The sequence below is a fragment of the Hyla sarda genome, unplaced genomic scaffold (genome assembly GCF_029499605.1).
Source record: "Hyla sarda isolate aHylSar1 unplaced genomic scaffold, aHylSar1.hap1 scaffold_1037, whole genome shotgun sequence".
Lineage (NCBI taxonomy): Eukaryota > Metazoa > Chordata > Amphibia > Anura > Hylidae > Hyla > Hyla sarda.
The window spans coordinates 112384-129639 of NW_026607656.1; the positions used below are offsets into that span (position 1 = coordinate 112384).

Consider the following 17256-nt stretch of genomic DNA (forward strand, 5'->3'; position numbering starts at 1 on the left):
ACAAAAGGTGGTGCTGCTGCTGCTTCTGCTGCTTCTGCTTCTGCTTGTGTCTGGCCCCTGTTGGAGCGTCCAGGCACAGGACTTCTGCTGCTGCTGACTAAATGGCCTCCTTAATTGGATCATTTGAGTAGCCAGCACACCTGTGCAGGTAGGGCATGACATGATAGGCAGCTGCCTTGATAGCGGGTGGGTGCTAAATGTTCCTAATTGACAAAATAAGATTAATGCTTATGAAGAAATATAAAATCTCATCCCTTCCCCAATATCGCGCCACACCCCTACCCCTTAATTCCCTGGTTGAACTTGATGGACATATGTCTTTTTTCGACCGTACTAACTATGTAACTATGTAACATAACATGGGGGGGGGGGGGGGGGTCTCCTGGCTGTTCACACAGGTGTGTCATTGCTGTACATTGACCATGCATTGCTTCTGTGGTATTGCAAAGGCAAAGACAAATGCTTCCAGCCATCCATTGCACTAATGGATTGGTCATCAGCTGGCTGTCTATGTCCCGCATCAATATAGACCAAAGTACAGAGGGTTAGGCTATGCTATTGTGCACCTACCTGATGCATCAGAAGGTGCGAGGCCCTTGCTAAATTCTGTGCACAGACTTTGAGATCTATGCTTTAGACTGTATCTAAACCTGCTCCAACATGGACTGACATTCTGGCCTACTTTCAGCCGATGCGACTTGTCTGTCGCTGAACAGTCGCTTTTTATGTATTCAGCACCTATGTATAATGTTGTAAAAATGCTCTAGAAGCTAAAGTCGCAGAAATGTCACACATATTTGGCCTGCAACTTTCTGTGCGACAAATTCAGACAGGAAAAATCAGTATAAATCCTTAGAAAATTATCCCCCAGTGTCTCCATCTGCTGGCGGTATTGAATAAGCATTGCTGCACTGATGGGGTATGCATTAGACGAAAAAAAAGAAGAAAAAGAAGAATAATACGCCCAGAAAAGAGGCGAAAAGGAGAAAAACGTAAAAAAACGTGAAAAAAAAGTAAGAGGAAGAGAAGGGAAAAAAAGGTGGAAATGGGTTTAAAAGTGATTTCGGCGGAGAAATATATATATATATATATATATATATATATATATATATATATATATATATGCGCACACACACACATAGATATAAACGTATTCTCCGTTGAGATATTGCAGCCGCTGCTGTGTCCAGGCCCAGGAGCCTTAGCACTGTGCTGTGATGTCACTCAATACCACTGACATCACTAGGTGTAAACAACATCTCTCCTTTGCTGTGTATGTGACTATGGAGCTGTTTGGTGATGTCGTCTATTATGGCCTTCATAGAAGCAACAGGAGATTGTTGCATCCATCTAGAACCCTCAGAACTACAGTGCTATGATGTCACTCACTTCCACAGGCCTTGCAGAGTGTAAACAACAACAACCCAGCTTTGTTGTGTATGTAACCATAGGGATTTGTGATGTCACCTAGAACCTTCACAGCAGCGACAGCTTTATGAGGAGCATCAGCACTGCTCTGCCTGAGCAGAACCATCACCGCCATAGGTTGTCAAATAACCCGGATTTAACCCACACAGGTAAGTCCAATGGGGTGCAGGCATGTCCTCTATGCTTACAGCTTCCCGTGGGTGTTGGTTTGATACCGTTTGGGGACAGCCAAGGAGGCATCTGCAGGCAACAAAGGTAGGTGTGTGCTTGTGTGTGTGTTTCCTATGCAGATCCTAAGCCCAGTGTCACATGCAAGTAGGAGGAGTAAGAAGGGTTCCTGGCAAATCCGGGTTATGGATTGCATTTAAAAAGGCCCCGTGGGAGTGCAATGGGCCCCTGTCTTGCTGCTTAGCAATAATGGTATGGGTTTAGGTTCTGCTGTGTGTACTGGTGGTTGACTGCCCCCCAGCCCAGAGTGTGCATGGAAAATTGTCTGGCAGCCTCCCTGACAGCAAGCAGTGATAGTGCCCATGAAGGGGACCTTGTTGGGCCCGCCCCTTTCACGGTTATCGCTTCTCGGCCTTTTGGCTAAGATCAAGTGTAGTATCTGTTCTTATCAGTTTAATATCTGATACGTCCCCTATCTGGGGACCATATATTAAATGGATTTTTGAGAACGGGGGCCGATTTCGAAGCTTGCTTCCGTCGCCCTATGCATTGACCCGATATGGCAGTATCTTCGGGTACAGTGCACCACCCCCTTACAGGGTTAAAAAGAAAGATTCCTACTTTCATTGCTACCTGCTTGCTGGCTAGCCAGCTAGCCAGCCCTGTGGGCCTTGCTGCTGCTGCAGCCAAAAAACAAAAGGTGGTGCTGCTGCTGCTTCTGCTGCTTCTGCTTCTGCTTGTGTCTGGCCCCTGTTGGAGCGTCCAGGCACAGGACTTCTGCTGCTGCTGACTAAATGGCCTCCTTAATTGGATCATTTGAGTAGCCAGCACACCTGTGCAGGTAGGGCATGACATGATAGGCAGCTGCCTTGATAGCGGGTGGGTGCTGAATGTTCCTAATTGACAAAATAAGATTAATGCTTATGAAGAAATATAAAATCTCATCCCTTCCCCAATATCGCGCCACACCCCTACCCCTTAATTCCCTGGTTGAACTTGATGGACATATGTCTTTTTTCGACCGTACTAACTATGTAACTATGTAACATAACATGGGGGGGGGGGGGGGGGGTCTCCTGGCTGTTCACACAGGTGTGTCATTGCTGTACATTGACCATGCATTGCTTCTGTGGTATTGCAAAGGCAAAGACAAATGCTTCCAGCCATCCATTGCACTAATGGATTGGTCATCAGCTGGCTGTCTATGTCCCGCATCAATATAGACCAAAGTACAGAGGGTTAGGCTATGCTATTGTGCACCTACCTGATGCATCAGAAGGTGCGAGGCCCTTGCTAAATTCTGTGCACAGACTTTGAGATCTATGCTTTAGACTGTATCTAAACCTGCTCCAACATGGACTGACATTCTGGCCTACTTTCAGCCGATGCGACTTGTCTGTCGCTGAACAGTCGCTTTTTATGTATTCAGCACCTATGTATAATGTTGTAAAAATGCTCTAGAAGCTAAAGTCGCAGAAATGTCACACATATTTGGCCTGCAACTTTCTGTGCGACAAATTCAGACAGGAAAAATCAGTATAAATCCTTAGAAAATTATCCCCCAGTGTCTCCATCTGCTGGCGGTATTGAATAAGCATTGCTGCACTGATGGGTTATGCATTAGACGAAAAAAAAGAAGAAAAAGAAGAATAATACGCCCAGAAAAGAGGCGAAAAGGAGAAAAACGTAAAAAAACGTGAAAAAAAAGTAAGAGGAAGAGAAGGGAAAAAAAGGTGGAAATGGGTTTAAAAGTGATTTCGGCGGAGAAATATATATATATATATATATATATATATATATATATATATATATATATATGCGCACACACACACATAGATATAAACGTATTCTCCGTTGAGATATTGCAGCCGCTGCTGTGTCCAGGCCCAGGAGCCTTAGCACTGTGCTGTGATGTCACTCAATACCACTGACATCACTAGGTGTAAACAACATCTCTCCTTTGCTGTGTATGTGACTATGGAGCTGTTTGGTGATGTCGTCTATTACGGCCTTCATAGAAGCAACAGGAGATTGTTGCATCCATCTTGAACCCTCAGAACTACAGTGCTATGATGTCACTCACTTCCACAGGCCTTGCAGAGTGTAAACAACAACAACCCAGCTTTGTTGTGTATGTAACCATAGGGATTTGTGATGTCACCTAGAACCTTCACAGCAGCGACAGCTTTATGAGGAGCATCAGCACTGCTCTGCCTGAGCAGAACCATCACCGCCATAGGTTGTCAAATAACCCGGATTTAACCCACACAGGTAAGTCCAATGGGGTGCAGGCATGTCCTCTATGCTTACAGCTTCCCGTGGGTGTTGGTTTGATACCGTTTGGGGACAGCCAAGGAGGCATCTGCAGGCAACAAAGGTAGGTGTGTGCTTGTGTGTGTGTTTCCTATGCAGATCCTAAGCCCAGTGTCACATGCAAGTAGGAGGAGTAAGAAGGGTTCCTGGCAAATCCGGGTTATGGATTGCATTTAAAAAGGCCCCGTGGGAGTGCAATGGGCCCCTGTCTTGCTGCTTAGCAATAATGGTATGGGTTTAGGTTCTGCTGTGTGTACTGGTGGTTGACTGCCCCCCAGCCCAGAGTGTGCATGGAAAATTGTCTGGCAGCCTCCCTGACAGCAAGCAGTGATAGTGCCCATGAAGGGGACCTTGTTGGGCCCGCCCCTTTCACGGTTATCGCTTCTCGGCCTTTTGGCTAAGATCAAGTGTAGTATCTGTTCTTATCAGTTTAATATCTGATACGTCCCCTATCTGGGGACCATATATTAAATGGATTTTTGAGAACGGGGGCCGATTTCGAAGCTTGCTTCCGTCGCCCTATGCATTGACCCGATATGGCAGTATCTTCGGGTACAGTGCACCACCCCCTTAAAGGGTTAAAAAGAAAGATTCCTACTTTCATTGCTACCTGCTTGCTGGCTAGCCAGCTAGCCAGCCCTGTGGGCCTTGCTGCTGCTGCAGCCAAAAAACAAAAGGTGGTGCTGCTGCTGCTTCTGCTGCTTCTGCTTCTGCTTGTGTCTGGCCCCTGTTGGAGCGTCCAGGCACAGGACTTCTGCTGCTGCTGACTAAATGGCCTCCTTAATTGGATCATTTGAGTAGCCAGCACACCTGTGCAGGTAGGGCATGACATGATAGGCAGCTGCCTTGATAGCGGGTGGGTGCTGAATGTTCCTAATTGACAAAATAAGATTAATGCTTATGAAGAAATATAAAATCTCATCCCTTCCCCAATATCGCGCCACACCCCTACCCCTTAATTCCCTGGTTGAACTTGATGGACATATGTCTTTTTTCGACCGTACTAACTATGTAACTATGTAACATAACATGGGGGGGGGGGGGGGGGGTCTCCTGGCTGTTCACACAGGTGTGTCATTGCTGTACATTGACCATGCATTGCTTCTGTGGTATTGCAAAGGCAAAGACAAATGCTTCCAGCCATCCATTGCACTAATGGATTGGTCATCAGCTGGCTGTCTATGTCCCGCATCAATATAGACCAAAGTACAGAGGGTTAGGCTATGCTATTGTGCACCTACCTGATGCATCAGAAGGTGCGAGGCCCTTGCTAAATTCTGTGCACAGACTTTGAGATCTATACTTTAGACTGTATCTAAACCTGCTCCAACATGGACTGACATTCTGGCCTACTTTCAGCCGATGCGACTTGTCTGTCGCTGAACAGTCGCTTTTTATGTATTCAGCACCTATGTATAATGTTGTAAAAATGCTCTAGAAGCTAAAGTCGCAGAAATGTCACACATATTTGGCCTGCAACTTTCTGTGCGACAAATTCAGACAGGAAAAATCAGTATAAATCCTTAGAAAATTATCCCCCAGTGTCTCCATCTGCTGGCGGTATTGAATAAGCATTGCTGCACTGATGGGGTATGCATTAGACGAAAAAAAAGAAGAAAAAGAAGAATAATACGCCCAGAAAAGAGGCGAAAAGGAGAAAAACGTAAAAAAACGTGAAAAAAAAGTAAGAGGAAGAGAAGGGAAAAAAAGGTGGAAATGGGTTTAAAAGTGATTTCGGCGGAGAATATATATATATATATATATATATATATATATATATATATGCGCACACACACACATAGATATAAACGTATTCTCCGTTGAGATATTGCAGCCGCTGCTGTGTCCAGGCCCAGGAGCCTTAGCACTGTGCTGTGATGTCACTCAATACCACTGACATCACTAGGTGTAAACAACATCTCTCCTTTGCTGTGTATGTGACTATGGAGCTGTTTGGTGATGTCGTCTATTACGGCCTTCATAGAAGCAACAGGAGATTGTTGCATCCATCTTGAACCCTCAGAACTACAGTGCTATGATGTCACTCACTTCCACAGGCCTTGCAGAGTGTAAACAACAACAACCCAGCTTTGTTGTGTATGTAACCATAGGGATTTGTGATGTCACCTAGAACCTTCACAGCAGCGACAGCTTTATGAGGAGCATCAGCACTGCTCTGCCTGAGCAGAACCATCACCGCCATAGGTTGTCAAATAACCCGGATTTAACCCACACAGGTAAGTCCAATGGGGTGCAGGCATGTCCTCTATGCTTACAGCTTCCCGTGGGTGTTGGTTTGATACCGTTTGGGGACAGCCAAGGAGGCATCTGCAGGCAACAAAGGTAGGTGTGTGCTTGTGTGTGTGTTTCCTATGCAGATCCTAAGCCCAGTGTCACATGCAAGTAGGAGGAGTAAGAAGGGTTCCTGGCAAATCCGGGTTATGGATTGCATTTAAAAAGGCCCCGTGGGAGTGCAATGGGCCCCTGTCTTGCTGCTTAGCAATAATGGTATGGGTTTAGGTTCTGCTGTGTGTACTGGTGGTTGACTGCCCCCCAGCCCAGAGTGTGCATGGAAAATTGTCTGGCAGCCTCCCTGACAGCAAGCAGTGATAGTGCCCATGAAGGGGACCTTGTTGGGCCCGCCCCTTTCACGGTTATCGCTTCTCGGCCTTTTGGCTAAGATCAAGTGTAGTATCTGTTCTTATCAGTTTAATATCTGATACGTCCCCTATCTGGGGACCATATATTAAATGGATTTTTGAGAACGGGGGCCGATTTCGAAGCTTGCTTCCGTCGCCCTATGCATTGACCCGATATGGCAGTATCTTCGGGTACAGTGCACCACCCCCTTACAGGGTTAAAAAGAAAGATTCCTACTTTCATTGCTACCTGCTTGCTGGCTAGCCAGCTAGCCAGCCCTGTGGGCCTTGCTGCTGCTGCAGCCAAAAAACAAAAGGTGGTGCTGCTGCTGCTTCTGCTGCTTCTGCTTCTGCTTGTGTCTGGCCCCTGTTGGAGCGTCCAGGCACAGGACTTCTGCTGCTGCTGACTAAATGGCCTCCTTAATTGGATCATTTGAGTAGCCAGCACACCTGTGCAGGTAGGGCATGACATGATAGGCAGCTGCCTTGATAGCGGGTGGGTGCTGAATGTTCCTAATTGACAAAATAAGATTAATGCTTATGAAGAAATATAAAATCTCATCCCTTCCCCAATATCGCGCCACACCCCTACCCCTTAATTCCCTGGTTGAACTTGATGGACATATGTCTTTTTTCGACCGTACTAACTATGTAACTATGTAACATAACATGGGGGGGGGGGGGGGTCTCCTGGCTGTTCACACAGGTGTGTCATTGCTGTACATTGACCATGCATTGCTTCTGTGGTATTGCAAAGGCAAAGACAAATGCTTCCAGCCATCCATTGCACTAATGGATTGGTCATCAGCTGGCTGTCTATGTCCCGCATCAATATAGACCAAAGTACAGAGGGTTAGGCTATGCTATTGTGCACCTACCTGATGCATCAGAAGGTGCGAGGCCCTTGCTAAATTCTGTGCACAGACTTTGAGATCTATGCTTTAGACTGTATCTAAACCTGCTCCAACATGGACTGACATTCTGGCCTACTTTCAGCCGATGCGACTTGTCTGTCGCTGAACAGTCGCTTTTTATGTATTCAGCACCTATGTATAATGTTGTAAAAATGCTCTAGAAGCTAAAGTCGCAGAAATGTCACACATATTTGGCCTGCAACTTTCTGTGCGACAAATTCAGACAGGAAAAATCAGTATAAATCCTTAGAAAATTATCCCCCAGTGTCTCCATCTGCTGGCGGTATTGAATAAGCATTGCTGCACTGATGGGGTATGCATTAGACGAAAAAAAAGAAGAAAAAGAAGAATAATACGCCCAGAAAAGAGGCGAAAAGGAGAAAAACGTAAAAAAACGTGAAAAAAAAGTAAGAGGAAGAGAAGGGAAAAAAAGGTGGAAATGGGTTTAAAAGTGATTTCGGCGGAGAATATATATATATATATATATATATATATATATATATATATATATATATATGCGCACACACACACATAGATATAAACGTATTCTCCGTTGAGATATTGCAGCCGCTGCTGTGTCCAGGCCCAGGAGCCTTAGCACTGTGCTGTGATGTCACTCAATACCACTGACATCACTAGGTGTAAACAACATCTCTCCTTTGCTGTGTATGTGACTATGGAGCTGTTTGGTGATGTCGTCTATTACGGCCCTTCATAGAAGCAACAGGAGATTGTTGCATCCATCTTGAACCCTCAGAACTACAGTGCTATGATGTCACTCACTTCCACAGGCCTTGCAGAGTGTAAACAACAACAACCCAGCTTTGTTGTGTATGTAACCATAGGGATTTGTGATGTCACCTAGAACCTTCACAGCAGCGACAGCTTTATGAGGAGCATCAGCACTGCTCTGCCTGAGCAGAACCATCACCGCCATAGGTTGTCAAATAACCCGGATTTAACCCACACAGGTAAGTCCAATGGGGTGCAGGCATGTCCTCTATGCTTACAGCTTCCCGTGGGTGTTGGTTTGATACCGTTTGGGGACAGCCAAGGAGGCATCTGCAGGCAACAAAGGTAGGTGTGTGCTTGTGTGTGTGTTTCCTATGCAGATCCTAAGCCCAGTGTCACATGCAAGTAGGAGGAGTAAGAAGGGTTCCTGGCAAATCCGGGTTATGGATTGCATTTAAAAAGGCCCCGTGGGAGTGCAATGGGCCCCTGTCTTGCTGCTTAGCAATAATGGTATGGGTTTAGGTTCTGCTGTGTGTACTGGTGGTTGACTGCCCCCCAGCCCAGAGTGTGCATGGAAAATTGTCTGGCAGCCTCCCTGACAGCAAGCAGTGATAGTGCCCATGAAGGGGACCTTGTTGGGCCCGCCCCTTTCACGGTTATCGCTTCTCGGCCTTTTGGCTAAGATCAAGTGTAGTATCTGTTCTTATCAGTTTTCATGCTGGTGGGGATGGGTGCTGCATGGAGGATGCAGGTGTACCAGGGCTTTCCGGGGCTGGTTCTGAGGAATCAGCTCGACGGCTGCCCCGATGTGACCTGTTCCCTCCGGGTCTCGCCATGAGGCTGAGAGGGTCTAGAGCCGAGGTACTTTTGTGCCTCGGGGAGTGGTGACCCCGAGGTGCCGAAACTCACTGGGAGAATAGGCTCACTGAGTTGAAGCACGGGCACCATAATCTCTTCACCTTGTGGCACTCACCTCTTGATTCCCGGCCTTCTGGCTAGGATCAGAGAAATTTTTATAGATCCGGCCGGATGTCCGGGCAGTATATCTGCACACATTCACTTATTTATTTATTTTTTGTCTCACTGTGTCACTTTTTGCGTGTTGTGTGTTCACAGGATTTGTCAGGATGCGGTAGCCCTTCTGGGTGTCCCTCCTGGCGGTCTAGGGGGGAGGTGTGTGTGGCCATTAGGTTCCGCACCTCCCTGCAAACACCCCGGGTACTCCTGCTTCGCAGGGTACCTACCGTAATCGGCTCTGCGGGCAGATACCTTGGCTAACGCCAAGGGGGATGCCGGGAGCATTTGTGGTCTCCTAGTAGCTTCGGCGAAAAGGGACATCGAACCTGGAACCTCGCAGGTACCTTTTGGTCCGGAGGCGAAGGGTAAGGTTTGTTGGGGGGCCTCTCTCCTATCGGAGAAGGGCTTGCGATAGACCGCATCCTTTGTGCACGTTTTTTTAGTGTAACACGTTTGCACTTTTTCTTGCACTTTGGGTGAATCGAAAGCACGTTCCTCGGCTTTAGATAAAAAAAAAAAAAAAAAAAAAAATCTGTTCTTATCAGTTTAATATCTGATACGTCCCCTATCTGGGGACCATATATTAAATGGATTTTTGAGAACGGGGGCCGATTTCGAAGCTTGCTTCCGTCGCCCTATGCATTGACCCGATATGGCAGTATCTTCGGGTACAGTGCACCACCCCCTTACAGGGTTAAAAAGAAAGATTCCTACTTTCATTGCTACCTGCTTGCTGGCTAGCCAGCTAGCCAGCCCTGTGGGCCTTGCTGCTGCTGCAGCCAAAAAACAAAAGGTGGTGCTGCTGCTGCTTCTGCTGCTTCTGCTTCTGCTTGTGTCTGGCCCCTGTTGGAGCGTCCAGGCACAGGACTTCTGCTGCTGCTGACTAAATGGCCTCCTTAATTGGATCATTTGAGTAGCCAGCACACCTGTGCAGGTAGGGCATGACATGATAGGCAGCTGCCTTGATAGCGGGTGGGTGCTGAATGTTCCTAATTGACAAAATAAGATTAATGCTTATGAAGAAATATAAAATCTCATCCCTTCCCCAATATCGCGCCACACCCCTACCCCTTAATTCCCTGGTTGAACTTGATGGACATATGTCTTTTTTCGACCGTACTAACTATGTAACTATGTAACATAACATGGGGGGGGGGGGGGGTCTCCTGGCTGTTCACACAGGTGTGTCATTGCTGTACATTGACCATGCATTGCTTCTGTGGTATTGCAAAGGCAAAGACAAATGCTTCCAGCCATCCATTGCACTAATGGATTGGTCATCAGCTGGCTGTCTATGTCCCGCATCAATATAGACCAAAGTACAGAGGGTTAGGCTATGCTATTGTGCACCTACCTGATGCATCAGAAGGTGCGAGGCCCTTGCTAAATTCTGTGCACAGACTTTGAGATCTATGCTTTAGACTGTATCTAAACCTGCTCCAACATGGACTGACATTCTGGCCTACTTTCAGCCGATGCGACTTGTCTGTCGCTGAACAGTCGCTTTTTATGTATTCAGCACCTATGTATAATGTTGTAAAAATGCTCTAGAAGCTAAAGTCGCAGAAATGTCACACATATTTGGCCTGCAACTTTCTGTGCGACAAATTCAGACAGGAAAAATCAGTATAAATCCTTAGAAAATTATCCCCCAGTGTCTCCATCTGCTGGCGGTATTGAATAAGCATTGCTGCACTGATGGGGTATGCATTAGACGAAAAAAAAGAAGAAAAAGAAGAATAATACGCCCAGAAAAGAGGCGAAAAGGAGAAAAACGTAAAAAAACGTGAAAAAAAAGTAAGAGGAAGAGAAGGGAAAAAAAGGTGGAAATGGGTTTAAAAGTGATTTCGGCGGAGAAATATATATATATATATATATATATATATATATATATATATATATATATATATATGCGCACACACACACATAGATATAAACGTATTCTCCGTTGAGATATTGCAGCCGCTGCTGTGTCCAGGCCCAGGAGCCTTAGCACTGTGCTGTGATGTCACTCAATACCACTGACATCACTAGGTGTAAACAACATCTCTCCTTTGCTGTGTATGTGACTATGGAGCTGTTTGGTGATGTCGTCTATTACGGCCTTCATAGAAGCAACAGGAGATTGTTGCATCCATCTTGAACCCTCAGAACTACAGTGCTATGATGTCACTCACTTCCACAGGCCTTGCAGAGTGTAAACAACAACAACCCAGCTTTGTTGTGTATGTAACCATAGGGATTTGTGATGTCACCTAGAACCTTCACAGCAGCGACAGCTTTATGAGGAGCATCAGCACTGCTCTGCCTGAGCAGAACCATCACCGCCATAGGTTGTCAAATAACCCGGATTTAACCCACACAGGTAAGTCCAATGGGGTGCAGGCATGTCCTCTATGCTTACAGCTTCCCGTGGGTGTTGGTTTGATACCGTTTGGGGACAGCCAAGGAGGCATCTGCAGGCAACAAAGGTAGGTGTGTGCTTGTGTGTGTGTTTCCTATGCAGATCCTAAGCCCAGTGTCACATGCAAGTAGGAGGAGTAAGAAGGGTTCCTGGCAAATCCGGGTTATGGATTGCATTTAAAAAGGCCCCGTGGGAGTGCAATGGGCCCCTGTCTTGCTGCTTAGCAATAATGGTATGGGTTTAGGTTCTGCTGTGTGTACTGGTGGTTGACTGCCCCCCAGCCCAGAGTGTGCATGGAAAATTGTCTGGCAGCCTCCCTGACAGCAAGCAGTGATAGTGCCCATGAAGGGGACCTTGTTGGGCCCGCCCCTTTCACGGTTATCGCTTCTCGGCCTTTTGGCTAAGATCAAGTGTAGTATCTGTTCTTATCAGTTTAATATCTGATACGTCCCCTATCTGGGGACCATATATTAAATGGATTTTTGAGAACGGGGGCCGATTTCGAAGCTTGCTTCCGTCGCCCTATGCATTGACCCGATATGGCAGTATCTTCGGGTACAGTGCACCACCCCCTTACAGGGTTAAAAAGAAAGATTCCTACTTTCATTGCTACCTGCTTGCTGGCTAGCCAGCTAGCCAGCCCTGTGGGCCTTGCTGCTGCTGCAGCCAAAAAACAAAAGGTGGTGCTGCTGCTGCTTCTGCTGCTTCTGCTTCTGCTTGTGTCTGGCCCCTGTTGGAGCGTCCAGGCACAGGACTTCTGCTGCTGCTGACTAAATGGCCTCCTTAATTGGATCATTTGAGTAGCCAGCACACCTGTGCAGGTAGGGCATGACATGATAGGCAGCTGCCTTGATAGCGGGTGGGTGCTGAATGTTCCTAATTGACAAAATAAGATTAATGCTTATGAAGAAATATAAAATCTCATCCCTTCCCCAATATCGCGCCACACCCCTACCCCTTAATTCCCTGGTCGAACTTGATGGACATATGTCTTTTTTCGACCGTACTAACTATGTAACTATGTAACATAACATGGGGGGGGGGGGGGGGGGTCTCCTGGCTGTTCACACAGGTGTGTCATTGCTGTACATTGACCATGCATTGCTTCTGTGGTATTGCAAAGGCAAAGACAAATGCTTCCAGCCATCCATTGCACTAATGGATTGGTCATCAGCTGGCTGTCTATGTCCCGCATCAATATAGACCAAAGTACAGAGGGTTAGGCTATGCTATTGTGCACCTACCTGATGCATCAGAAGGTGCGAGGCCCTTGCTAAATTCTGTGCACAGACTTTGAGATCTATGCTTTAGACTGTATCTAAACCTGCTCCAACATGGACTGACATTCTGGCCTACTTTCAGCCGATGCGACTTGTCTGTCGCTGAACAGTCGCTTTTTATGTATTCAGCACCTATGTATAATGTTGTAAAAATGCTCTAGAAGCTAAAGTCGCAGAAATGTCACACATATTTGGCCTGCAACTTTCTGTGCGACAAATTCAGACAGGAAAAATCAGTATAAATCCTTAGAAAATTATCCCCCAGTGTCTCCATCTGCTGGCGGTATTGAATAAGCATTGCTGCACTGATGGGGTATGCATTAGACGAAAAAAAAGAAGAAAAAGAAGAATAATACGCCCAGAAAAGAGGCGAAAAGGAGAAAAACGTAAAAAAACGTGAAAAAAAAGTAAGAGGAAGAGAAGGGAAAAAAAGGTGGAAATGGGTTTAAAAGTGATTTCGGCGGAGAAATATATATATATATATATATATATATATATATATATATATGCGCACACACACACATAGATATAAACGTATTCTCCGTTGAGATATTGCAGCCGCTGCTGTGTCCAGGCCCAGGAGCCTTAGCACTGTGCTGTGATGTCACTCAATACCACTGACATCACTAGGTGTAAACAACATCTCTCCTTTGCTGTGTATGTGACTATGGAGCTGTTTGGTGATGTCGTCTATTACGGCCTTCATAGAAGCAACAGGAGATTGTTGCATCCATCTTGAACCCTCAGAACTACAGTGCTATGATGTCACTCACTTCCACAGGCCTTGCAGAGTGTAAACAACAACAACCCAGCTTTGTTGTGTATGTAACCATAGGGATTTGTGATGTCACCTAGAACCTTCACAGCAGCGACAGCTTTATGAGGAGCATCAGCACTGCTCTGCCTGAGCAGAACCATCACCGCCATAGGTTGTCAAATAACCCGGATTTAACCCACACAGGTAAGTCCAATGGGGTGCAGGCATGTCCTCTATGCTTACAGCTTCCCGTGGGTGTTGGTTTGATACCGTTTGGGGACAGCCAAGGAGGCATCTGCAGGCAACAAAGGTAGGTGTGTGCTTGTGTGTGTGTTTCCTATGCAGATCCTAAGCCCAGTGTCACATGCAAGTAGGAGGAGTAAGAAGGGTTCCTGGCAAATCCGGGTTATGGATTGCATTTAAAAAGGCCCCGTGGGAGTGCAATGGGCCCCTGTCTTGCTGCTTAGCAATAATGGTATGGGTTTAGGTTCTGCTGTGTGTACTGGTGGTTGACTGCCCCCCAGCCCAGAGTGTGCATGGAAAATTGTCTGGCAGCCTCCCTGACAGCAAGCAGTGATAGTGCCCATGAAGGGGACCTTGTTGGGCCCGCCCCTTTCACGGTTATCGCTTCTCGGCCTTTTGGCTAAGATCAAGTGTAGTATCTGTTCTTATCAGTTTAATATCTGATACGTCCCCTATCTGGGGACCATATATTAAATGGATTTTTGAGAACGGGGGCCGATTTCGAAGCTTGCTTCCGTCGCCCTATGCATTGACCCGATATGGCAGTATCTTCGGGTACAGTGCACCACCCCCTTACAGGGTTAAAAAGAAAGATTCCTACTTTCATTGCTACCTGCTTGCTGGCTAGCCAGCTAGCCAGCCCTGTGGGCCTTGCTGCTGCTGCAGCCAAAAAACAAAAGGTGGTGCTGCTGCTGCTTCTGCTGCTTCTGCTTCTGCTTGTGTCTGGCCCCTGTTGGAGCGTCCAGGCACAGGACTTCTGCTGCTGCTGACTAAATGGCCTCCTTAATTGGATCATTTGAGTAGCCAGCACACCTGTGCAGGTAGGGCATGACATGATAGGCAGCTGCCTTGATAGCGGGTGGGTGCTGAATGTTCCTAATTGACAAAATAAGATTAATGCTTATGAAGAAATATAAAATCTCATCCCTTCCCCAATATCGCGCCACACCCCTACCCCTTAATTCCCTGGTTGAACTTGATGGACATATGTCTTTTTTCGACCGTACTAACTATGTAACTATGTAACATAACATGGGGGGGGGGGGTCTCCTGGCTGTTCACACAGGTGTGTCATTGCTGTACATTGACCATGCATTGCTTCTGTGGTATTGCAAAGGCAAAGACAAATGCTTCCAGCCATCCATTGCACTAATGGATTGGTCATCAGCTGGCTGTCTATGTCCCGCATCAATATAGACCAAAGTACAGAGGGTTAGGCTATGCTATTGTGCACCTACCTGATGCATCAGAAGGTGCGAGGCCCTTGCTAAATTCTGTGCACAGACTTTGAGATCTATGCTTTAGACTGTATCTAAACCTGCTCCAACATGGACTGACATTCTGGCCTACTTTCAGCCGATGCGACTTGTCTGTCGCTGAACAGTCGCTTTTTATGTATTCAGCACCTATGTATAATGTTGTAAAAATGCTCTAGAAGCTAAAGTCGCAGAAATGTCACACATATTTGGCCTGCAACTTTCTGTGCGACAAATTCAGACAGGAAAAATCAGTATAAATCCTTAGAAAATTATCCCCCAGTGTCTCCATCTGCTGGCGGTATTGAATAAGCATTGCTGCACTGATGGGGTATGCATTAGACGAAAAAAAAGAAGAAAAAGAAGAATAATACGCCCAGAAAAGAGGCGAAAAGGAGAAAAACGTAAAAAAACGTGAAAAAAAAGTAAGAGGAAGAGAAGGGAAAAAAAGGTGGAAATGGGTTTAAAAGTGATTTCGGCGGAGAAATATATATATATATATATATATATATATATATATATATATATATGCGCACACACACACATAGATATAAACGTATTCTCCGTTGAGATATTGCAGCCGCTGCTGTGTCCAGGCCCAGGAGCCTTAGCACTGTGCTGTGATGTCACTCAATACCACTGACATCACTAGGTGTAAACAACATCTCTCCTTTGCTGTGTATGTGACTATGGAGCTGTTTGGTGATGTCGTCTATTACGGCCTTCATAGAAGCAACAGGAGATTGTTGCATCCATCTTGAACCCTCAGAACTACAGTGCTATGATGTCACTCACTTCCACAGGCCTTGCAGAGTGTAAACAACAACAACCCAGCTTGGTTGTGTATGTAACCATAGGGATTTGTGATGTCACCTAGAACCTTCACAGCAGCGACAGCTTTATGAGGAGCATCAGCACTGCTCTGCCTGAGCAGAACCATCACCGCCATAGGTTGTCAAATAACCCGGATTTAACCCACACAGGTAAGTCCAATGGGGTGCAGGCATGTCCTCTATGCTTACAGCTTCCCGTGGGTGTTGGTTTGATACCGTTTGGGGACAGCCAAGGAGGCATCTGCAGGCAACAAAGGTAGGTGTGTGCTTGTGTGTGTGTTTCCTATGCAGATCCTAAGCCCAGTGTCACATGCAAGTAGGAGGAGTAAGAAGGGTTCCTGGCAAATCCGGGTTATGGATTGCATTTAAAAAGGCCCCGTGGGAGTGCAATGGGCCCCTGTCTTGCTGCTTAGCAATAATGGTATGGGTTTAGGTTCTGCTGTGTGTACTGGTGGTTGACTGCCCCCCAGCCCAGAGTGTGCATGGAAAATTGTCTGGCAGCCTCCCTGACAGCAAGCAGTGATAGTGCCCATGAAGGGGACCTTGTTGGGCCCGCCCCTTTCACGGTTATCGCTTCTCGGCCTTTTGGCTAAGATCAAGTGTAGTATCTGTTCTTATCAGTTTAATAATATCTGATACGTCCCCTATCTGGGGACCATATATTAAATGGATTTTTGAGAACGGGGGCCGATTTCGAAGCTTGCTTCCGTCGCCCTATGCATTGACCCGATATGGCAGTATCTTCGGGTAAAGTGCACCACCCCCTTACAGGGTTAAAAAGAAAGATTCCTACTTTCATTGCTACCTGCTTGCTGGCTAGCCAGCTAGCCAGCCCTGTGGGCCTTGCTGCTGCTGCAGCCAAAAAACAAAAGGTGGTGCTGCTGCTGCTTCTGCTGCTTCTGCTTCTGCTTGTGTCTGGCCGCTGTTGGAGCGTCCAGGCACAGGACTTCTGCTGCTGCTGACTAAATGGCCTCCTTAATTGGATCATTTGAGTAGCCAGCACACCTGTGCAGGTAGGGCATGACATGATAGGCAGCTGCCTTGATAGCGGGTGGGTGCTGAATGTTCCTAATTGACAAAATAAGATTAATGCTTATGAAGAAATATAAAATCTCATCCCTTCCCCAATATCGCGCCACACCCCTACCCCTTTATTCCCTGGTTGAACTTGATGGACATATGTCTTTTTTCGACCGTACTAACTATGTAACTATGTAACATAACATGGGGGGGGGGGGGGGGGTCTCCTGGCTGTTCACACAGGTGTGTCAA

General features: G+C 46.5%; 7 non-coding genes and 1 pseudogene across 7 annotated transcripts; all 8 read left to right on the forward strand.

Moving 5' to 3' along the window:
* The first annotated feature begins 1996 nt into the window (after nt 1-1996).
* Nucleotides 1997-2187, forward strand: LOC130299123 (U2 spliceosomal RNA). The gene has a single exon (XR_008850316.1). It is a non-coding gene; the product is annotated as a U2 spliceosomal RNA (small nuclear RNA).
* A 2099-nt stretch (nt 2188-4286) lies between these two features.
* On the forward strand, nt 4287-4477 carry LOC130299124 (U2 spliceosomal RNA). Its single transcript, XR_008850317.1, has one exon. It is a non-coding gene; the product is annotated as a U2 spliceosomal RNA (small nuclear RNA).
* Nucleotides 4478-6565: 2088 nt separating this feature from the next.
* LOC130299125 (U2 spliceosomal RNA) lies at nt 6566-6756 on the forward strand. Its single transcript, XR_008850318.1, has one exon. It is a non-coding gene; the product is annotated as a U2 spliceosomal RNA (small nuclear RNA).
* A 2096-nt stretch (nt 6757-8852) lies between these two features.
* Nucleotides 8853-9012, forward strand: LOC130299144 (U2 spliceosomal RNA; annotated as a pseudogene).
* Nucleotides 9013-9706: 694 nt separating this feature from the next.
* Nucleotides 9707-9895, forward strand: LOC130299142 (U2 spliceosomal RNA). Its single transcript, XR_008850333.1, has one exon. It is a non-coding gene; the product is annotated as a U2 spliceosomal RNA (small nuclear RNA).
* Nucleotides 9896-11995: 2100 nt separating this feature from the next.
* On the forward strand, nt 11996-12186 carry LOC130299126 (U2 spliceosomal RNA). Its single transcript, XR_008850319.1, has one exon. It is a non-coding gene; the product is annotated as a U2 spliceosomal RNA (small nuclear RNA).
* Nucleotides 12187-14275: 2089 nt separating this feature from the next.
* LOC130299127 (U2 spliceosomal RNA) lies at nt 14276-14466 on the forward strand. The gene has a single exon (XR_008850320.1). It is a non-coding gene; the product is annotated as a U2 spliceosomal RNA (small nuclear RNA).
* Nucleotides 14467-16553: 2087 nt separating this feature from the next.
* On the forward strand, nt 16554-16747 carry LOC130299137 (U2 spliceosomal RNA). Its single transcript, XR_008850330.1, has one exon. It is a non-coding gene; the product is annotated as a U2 spliceosomal RNA (small nuclear RNA).
* Nucleotides 16748-17256: the final 509 nt, after the last annotated feature.